A 16,758-nucleotide genomic window follows, 5' to 3' on the forward strand; every position below is an offset into this window, starting at 1 on the left:
CCATTCTCGGAACACACCTGTCAAGTATATATCTATCGCAGCGTACACCACATTCGCTATCGAGTGCGCTGAAGGAGGAGACCTTGACCGAGGCGAACTGCTTACAACCATCGTTGAGCGACAATGAAGTTTTATCCCTCACTCTTGTCCAATCCTCCAATATGCAAATGTGTCAATGTAAAAAAAAAAGAAGGAAGAGGTATAGAAGCCTCAAACGCATTTGGGGCGTACTCGTCTGGTGCATACACCGCTGCTCTCCGTTCTTATCTCGACAAGCACACAACGTAGCTTCGTCCTCGTGACGTCGCTGCGTTGACGCATCACAGTGTGCATCCGCCTGAATTGGTGTTTGCATTTCGGCATAGCTTGTGAACGGCGTAGTGTATAAACAGAAACATTGCGTGAGATGCATAGGTTTAAAATAAATAGGATTGTGCACATCGCGTGTAGTTGAACATATTTATTTATCCAGGTTTCACCAGTCACCACAGCTTCCCATCCCATATAGACTCCGACATGCGCGTTATATATATATATATATATATATATATATATATATTGGTCGGCATCACAGTTAGATTTTATATTGACAATTGGCGTATTCCGTAAACACCGAGTTTCGAGATGGGAGACGCAGTGATAGCTGCTGCTGAGAATGAGTCCGATATAGAGCTGATGCCTTTGCATTGGTGGTCGTAGGGTAAACGCAATGGTGTGGCGACGAAAAAGTTTTTCTTTTGCATTCAGGAAGACCTGGGAGGCGCAATCTTTCCTGGAACGTAAGTCAATAATGGTCGGGGCTGGTGTAAGCCAGCAAATATTCGGGACGTGCTTGTTTTTCGCTGCTTTGAGCACGTGCGTCGCCGTCCGCCAGCTTTCTTTTTTTCTTCCACGTGAGGTCTGCATGTCGCAAGTAGGCAGAGATTCGGGCAGTCGCTGTGTGCGCCCGTAGAATAGGGCAGCGTCTTCTAGTCACTGCACTAGATTTAGCTGGCTTTCGCGCATGATGTGTATTATTGGGATTCTTCATGCTTTCAATGCGAATGACCGATAGTGTGCTTTATGCGGATTGTACCACGGTTCTTCAACCGCGTGGTGGAATACGCATTAAAGTTCACATTGCGTAAGACTCGCCTGCTCCATTTATCGTGCCTTCACACACACACACACACGCACACAAATCAAGTTACCCAAGCAGTGGCCTCTTTGAATGTACGTGTAGCAACAAGTTTGTTTTCTTTTTGATTGAAAATCAAGCAGAAATCATTGAAACGTGACAGATACTATCGTCTTTCGCTTTTGGCTCTCTGAGCAGATGTTGTTATACACACTACATCGATAACTTGCTAAGTTGCTCGAGAAATTGTAAAGCAGTGATCTATAGAAATATAGCGTAATTTAGGCACTCGAATCTGTTATCGTTTATTCCAAACGATATTTTTAAAGGAATTATACTCACAGACAGTTGCGCCAACCTGCTTATTAAGTATAATCTGAGCGACGAGTTTCATCCATGGAATCCGATTAATAGTGCTCAGCGGATTGGATTAATCTATTAATACCCAAAATGTCAGAGAAATGTAAAAATGCCGAACTTTAACGATATGTAGCTTCAAAGCTATTTGCCACATTTCCTGGCTCGCCGCAATAGCTGACGGTTGGAGTAAGTACTATGTCAGATCCAACGATGCGCCGTACTGCAGCGTCGTGCGTTGATTGCAGAAGAACCTGAGTGCACACACAAAAGGAAATGAAAGTGAGTGGAATATCCAAAGCTTTCCGTTCGTAAGAACTGTTCGTCAGGGGTCGGCCACATCGAGTAACATAACATTAAGTTTCTTACGACCATTCTCAAAAAATTGTCTAGCGTGCAAACCGTTTTCGCAACGAAGCAGTCAGTAAGTGCATTATAGACAGTTGGTCTGAGTGCTTGATGTATATATTTGTGAACAGTGCACGATAGACGAATGGTGTGCGCCTCACAGCTATCTTCACAGAGAAAGTAGGGGCAGAAGAGGAAGTAGTTCTGTTTTGATGCGGCATTGTCAATGTGTTCACACCTGTTCAGTGTGTTTTTTTCGATGACGCAACTGCACGGGCGCGGGCGCACAGTCAGTGGCGAACGCCCTTAAACGCCCAGCGTAGTTATGGCGACTTCCACTGCGTCCGTAAAGAATGCCCCTTTTCCGCCCGTCACCTCACAATGTACAACGCTCACAAGACTTTAGACTGCCATTCGACGAGCTCTCGTGATATTCTGAGACGTTGTGTGAGACACCTCTGCCTCTCGTACGCAGACGCCGCTTGACGTAAACGTATATGTCGGTGCCGCAACAAGCGGCTCTTATCCGGAAAGCCCACCACGCATGAGTACTCGGAGCGGCCAACGTGTGCACGCGCTTTCGCGAGCGCGAACCGTTGACCTTGGCGAACGGACCGTTAGGCGCGACACTGACCTTTTCCATGTAACGGGAGATCCCCGTTCCGCAAGGCCGCGCGACGCGACTTTCGTCTCTCCGTCGAAAGCAGCACCAGAGAAAGAGAGAACGAACGGGGGATTTTGGCTGGAGCGAGTGTAAAAATAAAAGAACAGGGCTTTTTCTTCGCGCGGTTACGCACTTTGGGAGCCAGCATCAGCTGCTTTATGCACGCCCGCCGATTGCGCGCTTGGCCGGCGACAGAAGCCCCCCACGGTCGCACCGCCGCTACACCGACAGCCGTTCCGCTCGATCGCGGGGACAGAAGTGGCTGAGCGCCGGACCGCTGCGGGATTCGCTCCTTCGTTCTCTCGTGCGCTCGCTGTCGCCAGCCATCCGCGAGTGCGCCGTTCTCTTTATTTCTCCCCTTTATTTCCGTCCACCACGTGCTGCAAGAAAGCCGCTTATTCTCCCGGGCAGGTCGTCGTCGCTGCTGTCTTTGACCCCTTAACCGTCCGGTTATTTTTACGAATGAGAAAGCATGGCTTAGAGCAGGGGAAACCTTGCGTCCTGGCGCGTCGCTGACTTCATGGATGCCCACGGAGATTCTTTTTTTTTTTTTTCGTTCTTTCTTTCCGGAAATCCTTGCGCGGGAACTTGGTAGTGCGCGCCTCTCTTCCGCGTTCTCCGAGCGCAGCGAAGTTTCGATAGGACGATGCAACGGCCTTTCGCTCCCTATCTTGTTTACAAATCGCGTGAATTAGAGCTTTTTTTTTTTTTGGCTCATTTCGTTCATCTTAGCTATAAGACACGATTCTGCCCTCTCACTGCCTAGCGCTAAGTTCGCAGCGAATGGGCCTCACTTTTCCTTCTTTTTTTTTTTTTTCGTGCTTAAAGTTTCTGCCGTTAGCTTTCTTTTTCTTTCTTCTGGCTCTACGAAGACGAAATGATAAAATCAAACGTGGGTGCGTAGAGACGTTCCTTGAGTGCTCTCCCGCTATAGGTTGCTCGAATGACCAACGTAATCGACTTCGAAAGAGTGTGACGTGAGGTCTAATATCAATGCAGCAACCCATTCCATGCTACCAGGTTCAGTGCATTGCCAATCGAGGTGGAGCGCAAGAAAGGCCAAGAGGTCTGTGGTCGGCCAGGTCAGACGCTTTTATTTTCTTCTTTTACGCTACCACCTTCGACTGCAAGGCATATTCGCATGATTATCCGCCGCAACAGCTCGGCGTGCGGGTAATTGTAATGATTTGAACGGTTCCAGAAATTATATCGATCACGTGGCATTTTAACTTCTGCCACCAGCACCTAAAGAGCTTCGCATTGCGCTCATCTGGTTGACCTCCCTGCCTTTCCTCTCTTTGCTATAACTCTCTCTCTCTCTCTCTCTCTCTCATTAATTACAAGCTCCCATCCTCAACATAGCAGGTAACTCAAATAAGTACTGATGGCTTGTTAACAAGGGGCATTGCTTGTACAACATCCGAACAACTTTTGTCACATGTTTCGTAAAGCGCGACATTATACAAGCTTCGCCTGCTTTAAATAACCTTTGAGTAGAAGACTGGACTTCAGACCGGAGCGGCTGCATTTCGAATCGGAAGGCATCGAAATGCAACAGCGTCCGTGTGCTGGGACGTGGTCTCCCTGTAGGGAAGCTGAAGTAGTGACGTAATTGAATTTGTTCGTTTGACATCAACAGTGCAGCGTGCAGCTCCGATACGTTCTTGGCCTTAAGGAAGGCGCTCCGCGATATTCTAATTAGGAGTATCAGTTAACGGCCCGCAGTGATCAACGCCCAAGAAGGGCAATGACATAAAGGCAACAATTGGCGCTTTTGACACTCGTATAAGATAAACTAGAGCACTCACCTGGTCGTTAGACGTCCGTTTTAGTCCAGAGGGGATATCCTTGTCCTCAACGCGTCGCGCAGCCTTGGGGAGGAGTCAGAGAGCGGAATGTCGCGCACGCACGATACAACGCATTCAGAGTGCGTCCACGTCGCCCCGGCTTGCTGACCAGGGTGCGAAGTCAGAGACGGCAAACGGGCAACACTGGGTACGTGATCAGAAACAGAGGAGCAGCAGCAGCATCCTCGGCGGGTTCGTCCTGCTGATCACTGAGATGCGAAGCGCGCGCTCGCTGTTCCGGCTGTTGCGTCTGCGGTGCTGTCGACGGTACGGTGTGTCCCGCGCACGCAGTCCGTGCTGTTCAGTCAAATCCGTAGGAGGGGGGGGGGAGGGGGGTAGGAAGCGAAGCCGCGGCTACACAACACACAGGTCCTTCATCCCGTCGCGGCAGGCACGACACGAGCGTCTCTCTAGTTCCACTCTCTGTTGTTGAGGAGGCAGCGTGTCCCGTTGCCGCCGGTACGTACGGATAGCAGGCACCCAAATGTAGCCCGGGGACCTCCGCGAGTCTCTTATACTCAGTTACCGGTCCGTGATGGCCTACTTCGAAGATGAGCTTCTCGGGCCCTCTCCCTTTTTCGGGGGTTCCCTCTCCTCCTCGCGCCGGCGCTGCAACTGACGGGGGGGGGGAGTCTCCCCCGCTGGTCCGGAGTCCCTGCGAGGCGCAGAGTAGCACAGCCGGTTACGGCTGGCCGCAGTCCGCGCTTGCGTCCGCATTGGCTGCCGGCCCTCACGTGCGCTGCCACCGAGAACGCGCAAGCGTTGTGGCGAAGACAGCTTGCTGTTGCCGCTGCACTGTCTTTTCCAGCTCGCTTTACGCACCTCCTCAGGCCGGTGTTACATTCGGCCAGCCGTATTGAGAAATTGATTTCTGGCAGTTACACCCGGCTAACGAAATGTACCTTCTCCAGTGTCAAATTTGTAGCGCAGTCGAAAGCTGCAAGTGCGATGTCGCAACTCGCGTGATAGCTCGTCAATCGGCAACCTCCAATTCCTGCGGTCAGCGTGGACTCGGCGAAGCGTGTTGTTGTGACATGAACAATGGACTGCTTTCGAGTGAATATGCTGTTCAGTACCTGTCCGCATCATGGGGCCCGAGCTTCCGACCACGTTTCAGAGCTGAAGCAACTTGTCTGAATGACGCGACACATCTGTGGCAGTACCGGTGACAGCATGCCCGCAGGTCACCAGGAACGTGCTCTTCCATTTTTCGCTGGCGCTTTTTCTTGGTTTCGTGTGTGTGTGTGTGTGTTTGTGTGTGTCTATTCCACAGCCTCCGTCTCTCGTGGCATGGACACTGGATCAAAGCGATCTAAGCGATCTGCGCCTTTGATCGAGCGTTCGTGCTTCAGGCAGCCGGCACACCGCGGCTTTCCCGACGACTGCTTTCTCGCGCACAGACGCCAAGGTGTCGATTGCCCGCACCCTCGCGCGGCTATTATTCTCCGGCGGCCCACTGCTATTGGTGCCGCGCGCGTGTCGTCCGATAGGGGACCCCCTTCTCGCACGCACGCGCGTGTCGGTGGGCGTCGCAACCCGCCGACGCGTGCATCAGTGCCCCTTTGTGCCGCGAGTGCCACTGTGAGCCGCCGCTCCTGCGGCGCCTTCCCGGATTTCGTTTTCGCCTTTCTCCGCCGCCGCATTGCATTCGCTCGGGCAGCGTGCCGCGCGGGCCACCGCCCCTTTGGCTGCAGCGAGCGCTCCCCTTCGCCACGGGCTATGCTGCGCGCGGCGTCAAGTTTTGCCTGCGAAATGGACGCACCCATTTCATCTAGGCACTGCAGTGCGACGAGTAGCATCGGTTAGGTACCGCTAGGGAGCGTACTGAGTTTTGAGGGCGCGAAAATAAGGCATTTGAGAGATGATTTGTTTGCCCGAGCTCACGTTAAGCGCGCCATACCACTCGCATTTACGTCGACCTATGCACTAATATACTTAGTAGAATTATAAACATGTGCCAAAGGGCGGAATGATTCCGAATACCTCAGTGCGTTAAGTTAGAAGCTGTCGAGTTATCCGCGTAGTCGTTTCGCACGTTGTCAGCTTGCGCTTAAAGTGAACGTGGAGGACGAAGCCCCTAAACTTGGCTTTGGCTTCGACTAGCGGAGCAGCTGTAGTTGTCAGTGCCAGGGTTGGTGTTACAAGATTGTGCGCTGACACTCAACAAGTTTCCATGAAGGGTCTTTCACAATTGCACACAAAATCAAGAAAATTTAGGGGTGATTTAGCGGCAAATGCGAGAGAAATGTGTTAGCATTACGTCGCACCTCTTCGAGATCCCGGATCCATGATTTAAACCGCGTTCACCACATTGCAAAGTGTTCACGAGCTCGCTCGACACAGGTCCTGCCTCTTCGAGGGGCGAAGTGCAACTCACGCTAGTCCAGAGCAGACCACCATCAATTTCTCGTTTGCATATGTAATACGCACATACACACATACACGCTCCTCTAAGCTCTCCCATCCCATCTATACCTCTACTACGTGACCAGCTTCGCACACTTCACACACGCATGCACACACACACACGCACTTTTTCCCCTTTGACACTCCTTCTGCTAACATATTAACAAGTAAAAAGAGAAAGAAAGAAGATAGATAAGTGTGGCTGTAAGAGATCTAGATGTTAACTTCAATGGAACCTGCAGTTACAATTTAGGCAGCAGTGAACGAGACGAAAGGGGATTAACCGAGGGGCCCGATTTTTATTAATCATATCATAACAAGCCAACAAACAAAGACACCAACGACAACACAGGGGAAATTACTTCTATTTATTAATTGTAATAAATAATTAGGATAAATTAATGGAAATGAAGGTGGAAAGAAAAACAAGTTGCCGCAGGTGGGGAACGATCCCACGTCTTCGCAGTACACGTGCGATGCTCTACCAATTGAGCTAGCCGGCGCCGTTTTCCATCCACTTTCTGGGTTATTTATGTGTTACTACTAGAACTAAGCCTGGGAGTGTTAGCCAGCGCCACCACTCACAAACATTGTCGCCCAGGTTTGTGAGTGGTGTAACAGTGGAACAGCTTTAAAAAGGAAAGAAAATATAAGGTATAACTGTTTTACTATAGGTTCTATTTACCGACGGATATCATGCATATGCTCTTAAAATCATAACGTGCGCCGGTTCGCAAATAAAGATGTCAGCCTTTGGGGCAAATATTTATAGTTAGAAACACGTTTCTAATGGAGAGTAAAGCTCACAAAAGGACTTGCCGTTGACCAAGTTGGTACTTGCTTAATGACACGAGAGCCGATATAAGGACGCACGCAGAAACGAAGAAAGAGCCAGTGATTTTGGTATTTGCTTCTGTGTTCGTATTCTGGCATCAATTATACACTTTAGCGAGCGTAGATTTAGTTGGTTACAGATGCCAGCCCATTTTCTCAGTGCATCGAGAGGAACAAAGGTAATCTTGAGAGCAGAAGAAGCTTTTTCCTTAATTCCTTCATTTGCCAAACGAGAGCATTCCAGCAAGAGTTGGGCGACGTCTTCCAACAGGTGTCCGCATGCACAGTCTAGGCCATCTGCGAAAGAATTTTGTCAGATATGACAGAGGGAGCCAAGATGATGAGAAGAAAAATATATCTATTTTTAAGTGCGAGGCAGATTGATATTTGACGCATAGGTCGAAGCTGTGCCGCGGGGATGATCGATAGCTGACACTGAGGTGGCTGCGATCTATTTTCATTCCCTCGTTGTCGGATTAAAAAGATTACATGAAAAAAAAAAAAACAAGAAAGGAAGCAAGAGAGAGAAAGAGAAAGAGAGAGAGAGGAAATGCGGCTTGTTGATCGAAAGCTGGTACCGTGCGCAGCCTACTTCCGGGTCACAAATAAGGCAATTAATCCGGGAGAAGACCCACAGCAGGCATACGGCATTTGGTATGAGCGCAGCACCAACGGGCAGGATTAAACATGAGGAGTAGTTGGAAATCTTTATTCTGAAATACGTACACAAAATGAGTCGTCCTAATCAGAACAATCCCCCCGCTCATGGCAGGTCATAGACGCTCGGGTCATAGACGCTGACAGAGAAGCAACTACCAATAGTAAGAATGTAAGTTGCCCAGGCGATGAGAGAACGAACCATCATCATCATCACCATCATCATCATCAGCTTGGTTACGCCCACTGCAGGGCAAAGGCCTCTCCCATACTTCTCCAAGTACTCCCGTCATGTACTAATTGTGGCCATGTTGTCCCTGCAAACTTCTTAATCTCATCTGCCCACCTAACTTTCTGTCGCCCCCTGCTACACTTCCCTTCCCTTGGAATCCAGTCCGTAACCCTTAATGACCATCGGTTATCTTCCCTCCTCATTACATGTGCTGCCCATGCCCATTTCTGTTTCTTGATTTCAACTAAGTTGTCATTAACTCGTGTTTGTTCCCTCACCCAATCTGCTCTTTTCTTATCCCTTAACGTTACACCCATCATTCTTCTTTCCAGTAGCTCGTTGCGTCGTCCTCAATTTAAGTAGAACCCTTTTCGTAAGCCTCCAGGTTTCTGCCCCGTACGTGAGTACTGGTAAGACACAGCTGTTATACACTTTTCTCTTGAGGGATACTGGCAACCTACTGTTCATGATCTAAGAATGCCTGCCAAACGCAGCCCAGTCCATTCTTATTCTTCTGATTATTTCAGTCTCATGATCCGGATCCGCGGTTACTACCTGCCATAAGTAGATGTATTCCCTTACCACTTCCAGTGCCTCGCTACCTATCGTAAACTGCTGTTCTCTTCCGAGACTGTTAAACATTACTTTAGCTTTCTGTAGATTAATTTTTACACCCACCCTTCTGCTTTGCTTCTCCAGGTCAGTGAGCATGCATTGTAATTGGTCCCCTGAGTTACTAAGCAAGGCAATATCATCAGCGAATCGCAAGTTATTAAGGTATTCTCCATTAACTCTTATCCCCAATTCTTCCCAATCCAGGTCTCTGAATACCTCCTGTAAACACGCTGTGAATAACGTTGGAGAGATCGTATCTCCCTGCCTGACGCCTTTCTTTATTGGGATTTTGTTGCCTACTTTATGGAGGACTACGGTGGCTGTGGAGCCGCTATAGATATCTTTCAGTATTTTTTCATACGGTTCGACTACACCCTGATTCCGTAATGCCTGCATGACTGCTGAGGTTTCGACTGAATCAAACGCTTTCTCGTAATCAATGAAAGCTGTATATAAGGGTTCGTTATATTCCGCACATTTCTCTATCACCTGATTGATAGTGTGAATATGGTCTATTGTTGAGTATCCTTTACGCAATCCTGCCTTTTTGTTGACAATCCTGTTGACAGAAGTCTAAGGTGTTCCTTATTCTATTTGCGATTACCTTAATAAATACTTCGTAGGCAACGGACAGTAAGCTGATCGGTTTATATTTTTCAAGTCTTTGGCGTCCCCTTTCTTATGGATTAGGATTAAGTTAGCGTTCTTCCAAGATTCTGGTACGCTCGAGGTTATGAGGCATTGCGTATATAGGGTGGCCAGTTTTTCTAGAACAATCTGCCCACCATCCTTCAACAAATCTGCTGTTACCTGATCCTCCCCAGCTGCCTTCCCCCTTTGCATAGCTCCCAAGGCTTTCTTTACTTCTTCCGGCGTTACTTGTTGGATTTCAAATTCCTCTAGACTATTCTCTCTTCCATTATCGTCGTGGTTGCCACTGGTACTGTATAAATCTCTATAGAACTCCTCAGCCACCTGAACTATCTCATCCATATTAGTAACGATATTGCCGGCTTGGTCTCTTAACGCATACATCTGATTCTTGCCTATTCCTAGTTTCTTCTTCACTGCTTTTAGGCTTCCTCCGTTCCTGAGAACATGTTCACTTCTATCCATATTATACTTCCTTATGTCAGCTGTCTCACGCTTGTTGATTAACTTGGAAAGATCTCCCAGTTCTATTCTAGCTGTAGTGTTAGAGGCTTTCATACATTGACGTTTCTTGATCAGATCTTTCGTCTCCTGCGATAGCTTACTGGTATCCTGTCTAACGGAGTTACAACCGACTTCTATTGCACACTCCTTAATGATGCCCATAAGATTGTCGTTCATTGCTTCAACACTAAGGTCCTCTTCCTGAGTTAAAGCCGAATACCTGTTCTCTAGCTTGATCAGGAATTCTTATATTTTCCCTCTTACCGCTAACTCATTGATCGGCTTCTTATGTACCAGTTTCTTTCGTTCCCTCCTTAAGTCTAGGCTAATTCGAGTTCTTACCATCCTATGGTCACTACAGCGCACCTTGCCGAGCACGTCTACATCTTGTATGATGCCAGGGTTAGCGCAGAGTATAAGGTCTATTTCATTTCTAGTCTCGACATTCGGGCTCCTCCACGTCCACTTTCGGCTATCCCGCTTGCGGAAGAAGGTATTCATTATCCGCATATTTTTCTGTTCTGCAAACTCTACTAATAACTCTCCCCTGCTCCTATAGCCTATGCTATATTCCCCCACTGACTTGTCTACAGCCTGCTTCTTGCCTACCCTGACGTTGAAGTCGTCCATCAGCATAGTGTATTTCGTTTTGACTTTACTCATCGCCCATTCCACGTCTTGATAGAAGCTTTCGACTTCCTGGTCATGATGACTAGATATAGGGGTGTAGACCTGTACGACCTTCAATTCGTACCTCTTATTAAGTTTCACAAGACCTGCCACCCTCTCGTTAATGCTATAGAATTCATTTATGTTACCAGCTATATCCTTATTAATCAGGAATCCGACTCCTAGTTCTCGTCTCTCCGCTAAGCCCCGGTAGCACAGGACGTGCCCCCTTTTTAGCACTGTATATGCTTCTTTTGGCCTCCTAACTTCACTGAGCCCTATTATATCCCATTTACTGCCCTCTAATTCTTCCAATAGCACTGCTAGACTCGCCTCACTAGATAACGTTCTAGCGTTAAACGTTGCCAGGTTCAGATTCTAATGGCGGCCTGTTCGGACGAACCATATAGGAAGGTAACGCGGTTTGCACCCCGGGCTTTTCTGAGAAACCATTTGAGCACGTACTCCTGACAGCAAAAGTTTTCGGAACACAGAATCTGGAAACATCAATTATTTTTTTCTTTTTTTTCGCTGCTAGCGCATGCGCACCGTAAGTTAAATGCGCACTGTACACTTCCTCGTGCGACAATCACAATGCCCCTTTGTTAATTCCACACTCAGTGGCAAAGCCGTGAGAAAACTTCAAATAATATGGATTTTTGTGCTAAGAAAGCCGTCGTGGTCATGTGAGCCCATGCTTGGTACTCTGCTGTAGTTTTGATAAGATTACCGGAGTGAAACTGCGCAAATTTCTTGCTCTGGTCGAATAACTACGCGTAATTCTGTCATAATTCCCACAAAGGCCTTTCGTGTATACTTTTCATCTTTTGTAAATGAGATAGATTACCTGTGATATTATTCCACGTCACCTGCGAGAGGAATGCGAAATACCTGATCCGCCGAGCATGCGAGGAAAGAAGCGAGAGAAAGGATGGTTGTTGATGTCATTTGGCTGAAAGGAATGAATTCCTGGCCTGCTTACACGGCGCAGAATAAAGCAAGTGGAATTGAACCGGTGCACCAGAGTTTCAGTGTTGCCAGAAGGCGCAGTAGCCGATCGTCCGATAAGGCCTAGGAGATTCGTAACCATCATTTCTATATATGTAATGAAATGTATATCAACGCACTAGATTACCCGCCGTGGTTGCTCAGTGGCCATGGTGTTGGGCTGCTGAACACGAGGTCGCGGGATCTAATCCCGGCTACGGCGGCCGCATTTCGATGGGGGCGAAATGCGGAAAACACCCGTATGCTTAGATTTAGGTGCACGTTAAAGAACCCGAGGTGGTAGAAATTTCCGTAGTCCCCCACTACGACGGGCCTCATAACGAGAAAGTCGCTTTGGCACGTAAAACCCCATAATTTTTTTAGCGCACTAGATTCGCAGTTTGATACAAATACGAACTTTTTTTTTTCTTATCTACAAGTAAAACTTCCAACTGAAGGCACCAAATATACGACCAAATAACGGGGTTGAGACCAGGGGCGGCTTGCAAGAGCATTTAATAACGAAAGTAATAACGAATTTAAGAACGCGTTCTTAAAAGCTCCCTAGACATCTTGTAGCCCGCAATCGACTGCATTCTTAAATTCGTTATTATTTTCGCTAGTAAAGTTCGTGCAAGCCGCCCCGAGAGACCACACAAAAGCCAAAAAATATCGCTTACGAAGAAATCTATAGTTACCAATCAATGGGTTCGACCAGACTAATTAAGTGACAAAGCCGATATATATAAAAAAAGCCACTTACGTAAATAACTGAATTTTAATGAGCTGACTTGACTAGAATGTAATTGAACTAACTGGACACTGGAAAGTTTTATAATAGATATATCCAGGGTGTTTTTCAAACTGGCATTCGCAGCTTTTTTCCCAACCTCCTCCAACCTGTTGGAAATAAAATAAACTTCAGAATTCAGATAGGAGGAGGAAATCCTTTGGATTGGTTAAGTACATGGTAATATTGCTTAATTTCTCCAAAAGTGCAAGCTTGGTTCAAAATTGTTAAAGCACCCAAAATATTCTTTTAAGCCGCATCGCACGTGAAATATGGATTTCAATATGCGCGCAGCTAGTTTGTTTCGATGGTTCGTTTTTATTATGATGACCAGACCCACTCCATTGCAACGTCCGTCAAGCACAGCAGTGTGGACACAACCACTGACAAGTGAAGAAAAAGCCTTCACAGCTACCCCTCTTGACCAATTAGAGCTGGTGATTGCGACAACAAAGCAGAACGCGACAATGTCCAGGAATATCATATGCTCATTGAATACGAAAACAAGCTGAAAGAAGCTGACCAACAGCTAGCCGAACGTAGCGCAACTCTTGAAACCCGTCGGTTTTTTGGGGGGGATTAAGATTCTTTAAAAATGTGTAGACCAAAAATGACCACATAGCCAAATCAGCTAAAACACAGCCAACAAAAAAATTTAGCAGGCCAATTTGGCTATAAATTGCCCAATCTTTCAACTCTGGTTATAAGTGCTAATTGCTTTTCTTGCTTTCAAGCAGCAACGATAGTTATGCCTCTGAATCTATCAAAGTGAAGTGCATCCCGCTAAACATAAACCACGGCTGATGTATACGGGGGTGCTAACGTGGTTAAAACGTTTCCAAAGTGCTTAGAAAGCGCAGAGTAAAACAAATTGTGGCTGTCTTCTCAGAAGGTATTGCTGGCCAATGAAACAAGTTCGGCAGTAATATGGTGAGGTCGCTCGGGTTATCAGAAGTCGGGCCCATCTTATGCAATAAGATTATCACGAGGTGTGATTTTGGCATGACAGTATGCCAATGTTGGTGAGTTGTAGCTGTCCTTCAATGCACCCCCCCCCCCCCCCACACACACACAAACGCATACATAGGTTGAAAGACATTGACAATGTGCACATTATCGCTAGGTACTGCGTAATGTCGCCAGCGCATTGGCGGTTGAAGCCTCCTGTTCTGCGCACACGTCAAATTTACATAAAGTTACATCTATTTGCTTCGATTGGGTAGCTTCTACAGCTCCCAATGACATGTTTATAGTATGCTAGTCCAGGGATACAAACGGAGACATCAGACTGTGGTGTGTGAAGCACAAAAAGGCAGCTAAAAGCGAATGCAATACAAGGCTTTATCTACGAGCATTAGATGATGCGCAAGGAATGATTTGCTCATAAAGAAGCAAGAAGAAATGGACAAAAGACTTACGAGCGTGCTTGTTACGTATTTGTTCTTTGTTTGTTTTATTCGCAAATAACAAAAGAATGGGATGGAAATGAAGTCTGGAGTGTAACAGAACGAGACGAAATAAGTCCGCACTACGAAGCTTTCACAACGCCACAGCAAACGACGCGAAGCTGCGAAAATCTAGCTGTTCGTTCGAATTCCATGGCTCTGTTACTTTTGCTCGAAGTAAAAAGGGATCGTATTTTGCATTTTCATTTTTCGCTTTCTTTTTATTTTGCCCATTTGCTCTCGTGTGTGGTGACCGTGACTCCTTGTTTGTAATAGGGAAAAATGTATGAAGTTTATTATGTTCTGTATACTACATGGTGGACAAGAAGCAAAATATGTCTGACATCAGAGGAGAGTACATTTCTAGTATAAAAGCACGGGCCTGCCCGCTTTTAAAGAGAACACATGAGTGTAGAGCACGTGCGAAATTTTCTCTTTGGCATATTTATTTATTTATTTATTTACTTATTTAAATATCGCCCGGCCTTGCAGCAGGTAAGTTGTGGTGGGTGGCGCTGGCACGTTTTGTGCACCCAGGCTTCAGCCGATACTTGCAGCGAGAGCACCAGGAAACTGAGCAATGTAACTTATTCAACGGTGCACCGCACTGCACATACGGCAACGCTTCTTTCCACCCAACTGACCATGAAACTGTCTGTTAATAATATTCAAAAAAGAGAAAGCCATTGGCAGTTCATACGCTGGAGCGGTTCCAAGGGCCGGCCAATCAGGATAACAAATGTATTGCTTGAGGAAATGACAATAAACGACAGTTCTCGAAAACGAAACTTTTCGTCAATTTGACCCTTGGGTAGGTGTTCACAAAGGTGAACTGCCTTGATCGCCGTGCACGCGTGGCCATCACCGCGGTGATCGCTGTGATGAGCTAAGGCCACCCGAGTGTCGAGGATTAAAGGAACGATTTCACGTAAGGAAAAGTTGCGTGAATTCAAAACACTGCGAGTTATTTAAAAATGGCCTTTGCTGTTCACCCATTTGGCGGTCGGTGGTTCAAGTGTGGGGCCAGGTTGAGGAGGAGACAAAATCTCCTGCATCGTGGTCTCTCCCTGTCATATTGTCTTCTGTGGTCAGTGCTTTTTTTTTTTCTGTGCCGTCGTGCGTATCACAGGCCTTGCTATATGCGTCGGTAGAAGTCGTGGTTGCACGTTCTAGATGCAATTAGGGCTGACCGTGGGGGTTTGGGTTTGGTTTAGCAGGGGCAGCGTGGTTGCGAAGCCACGAAAGCAATGGCGAAGCCCATGAAACAACAGCGTCAGAAACAATGGAGATTGGTCGAACGCTAGTAAGCACTGCAAATATTGCCGGGGCCATGAAGATCTGAAATTGTTGTACATTATAGCTCTGCTAACTGATACAGGGGGGAAGGGAGGGGAGGGAGGATAACGCGCGTACAGTTGTAGTCCCTATAGATACAACTGAGTTTAATCAAACCTGTAATAAAAACAACACGTGGCACAGTAGTGATATAACGAGAGGTGAATCATTACCATTTGCCCACGTCCAAGAATAAGCATGCCATATGTTGCAGACAATAACCTAGCCGGGACACAAGTGATAACTAAGGAAGAAAATGACATTTATTTATTTTCAAGGATGTATCTTTAAAAGCTCAGCCCTTGTACAGAAAATCAAATATTTACGGATAAAATTCCAGCAGGTGTATGTTATTTGCTTCATATATATTGGGCACACTGGTGCTCTAGGTTCCACTTACCCTCACAGAGGCCTTTTGTTTGCCTACACGAAGCAAACCGGCATACAAACGAAGTTATAGAACTGAATGCTGATTGACAAACTAATGCCATAGAGGGCACCTTTGTTTTGCACAGTCGGATATTACATCACGATATAAAACCGGTAGGTAATTTTTTTATCCATCCATCCTTATTATGAAAGATCATATATTATTCTATCAAATGATGTATTTTCAAACTGTATACGCCCACTGAAGTAAGATAGTGTTTTTGTGTGTATGTGCGAGTATGACAGCATTCCGGGTATATGTTATGTTTTGCCTGCTTTATTTATTGGTTCTTTGTTTCCTTCTCCCCCCCCCCCCCCCCCCGCTGTAATGCCTACGGGCGCTGTGGGTATTGTGATAAATAAATAAATAAATAAATATAGTATACATAATATAACCTCTAGAGTGCACATGCATCTTAATGAAACAGTCATAATATTCCGCAACTCCGTTGATTATTTTCTTATATTTTTTATATTTGGCCTGCCCAATTCTTGGGTCACTGGGCATGTGAGCTATCGAGGCCAATCTCCCAAAATGGGCATGTGCTCCTGTGACCCAAGGCGTTATGAAAGGATAAATGTATTTACGTGTGCCGCACAATTCTGTGCATACACCTTGCATCAAAGTTGTTCCTTCAACTGGCATCACGCATCGCCTTAGGCTTCGTGACAAAGAGAACTAACTTCTGCAGGCGACAAGCCCGCGCATGTTTCCTCCGCTATACTACTGCTACCTCGTTTTCTCAAAGAAGCCTCGCCACAAACAAGACTGCTACAGTGCGTGGGATCTGCGTGGTTTTTATTTAATTATCAGATGATTGTCACACTGCAGGCAGATCCACGCGCGCTTTACTTTGCTCAAGGGTTCAGT

General features: G+C 46.7%; 1 protein-coding gene across 1 annotated transcript in view; it reads right to left on the minus strand.

Annotated features, from left to right (window-relative positions):
* The window catches only part of LOC126546912 (uncharacterized), a 73,693-nt gene extending 68,888 nt beyond the window's left edge, over nucleotides 1-4,805 (minus strand). The window contains exon 1 of the mRNA XM_050194631.3: nucleotides 4,295-4,805. The gene's annotated coding sequence lies outside the window, so the exon portion shown is untranslated. The remainder of the gene's footprint in view (nucleotides 1-4,294) is intronic.
* Between the last annotated feature and the right edge of the window lie 11,953 nt (nucleotides 4,806-16,758).

This window comes from Dermacentor andersoni, chromosome 1, assembly GCF_023375885.2.
Source record: "Dermacentor andersoni chromosome 1, qqDerAnde1_hic_scaffold, whole genome shotgun sequence".
Taxonomy (NCBI): domain Eukaryota; kingdom Metazoa; phylum Arthropoda; class Arachnida; order Ixodida; family Ixodidae; genus Dermacentor; species Dermacentor andersoni.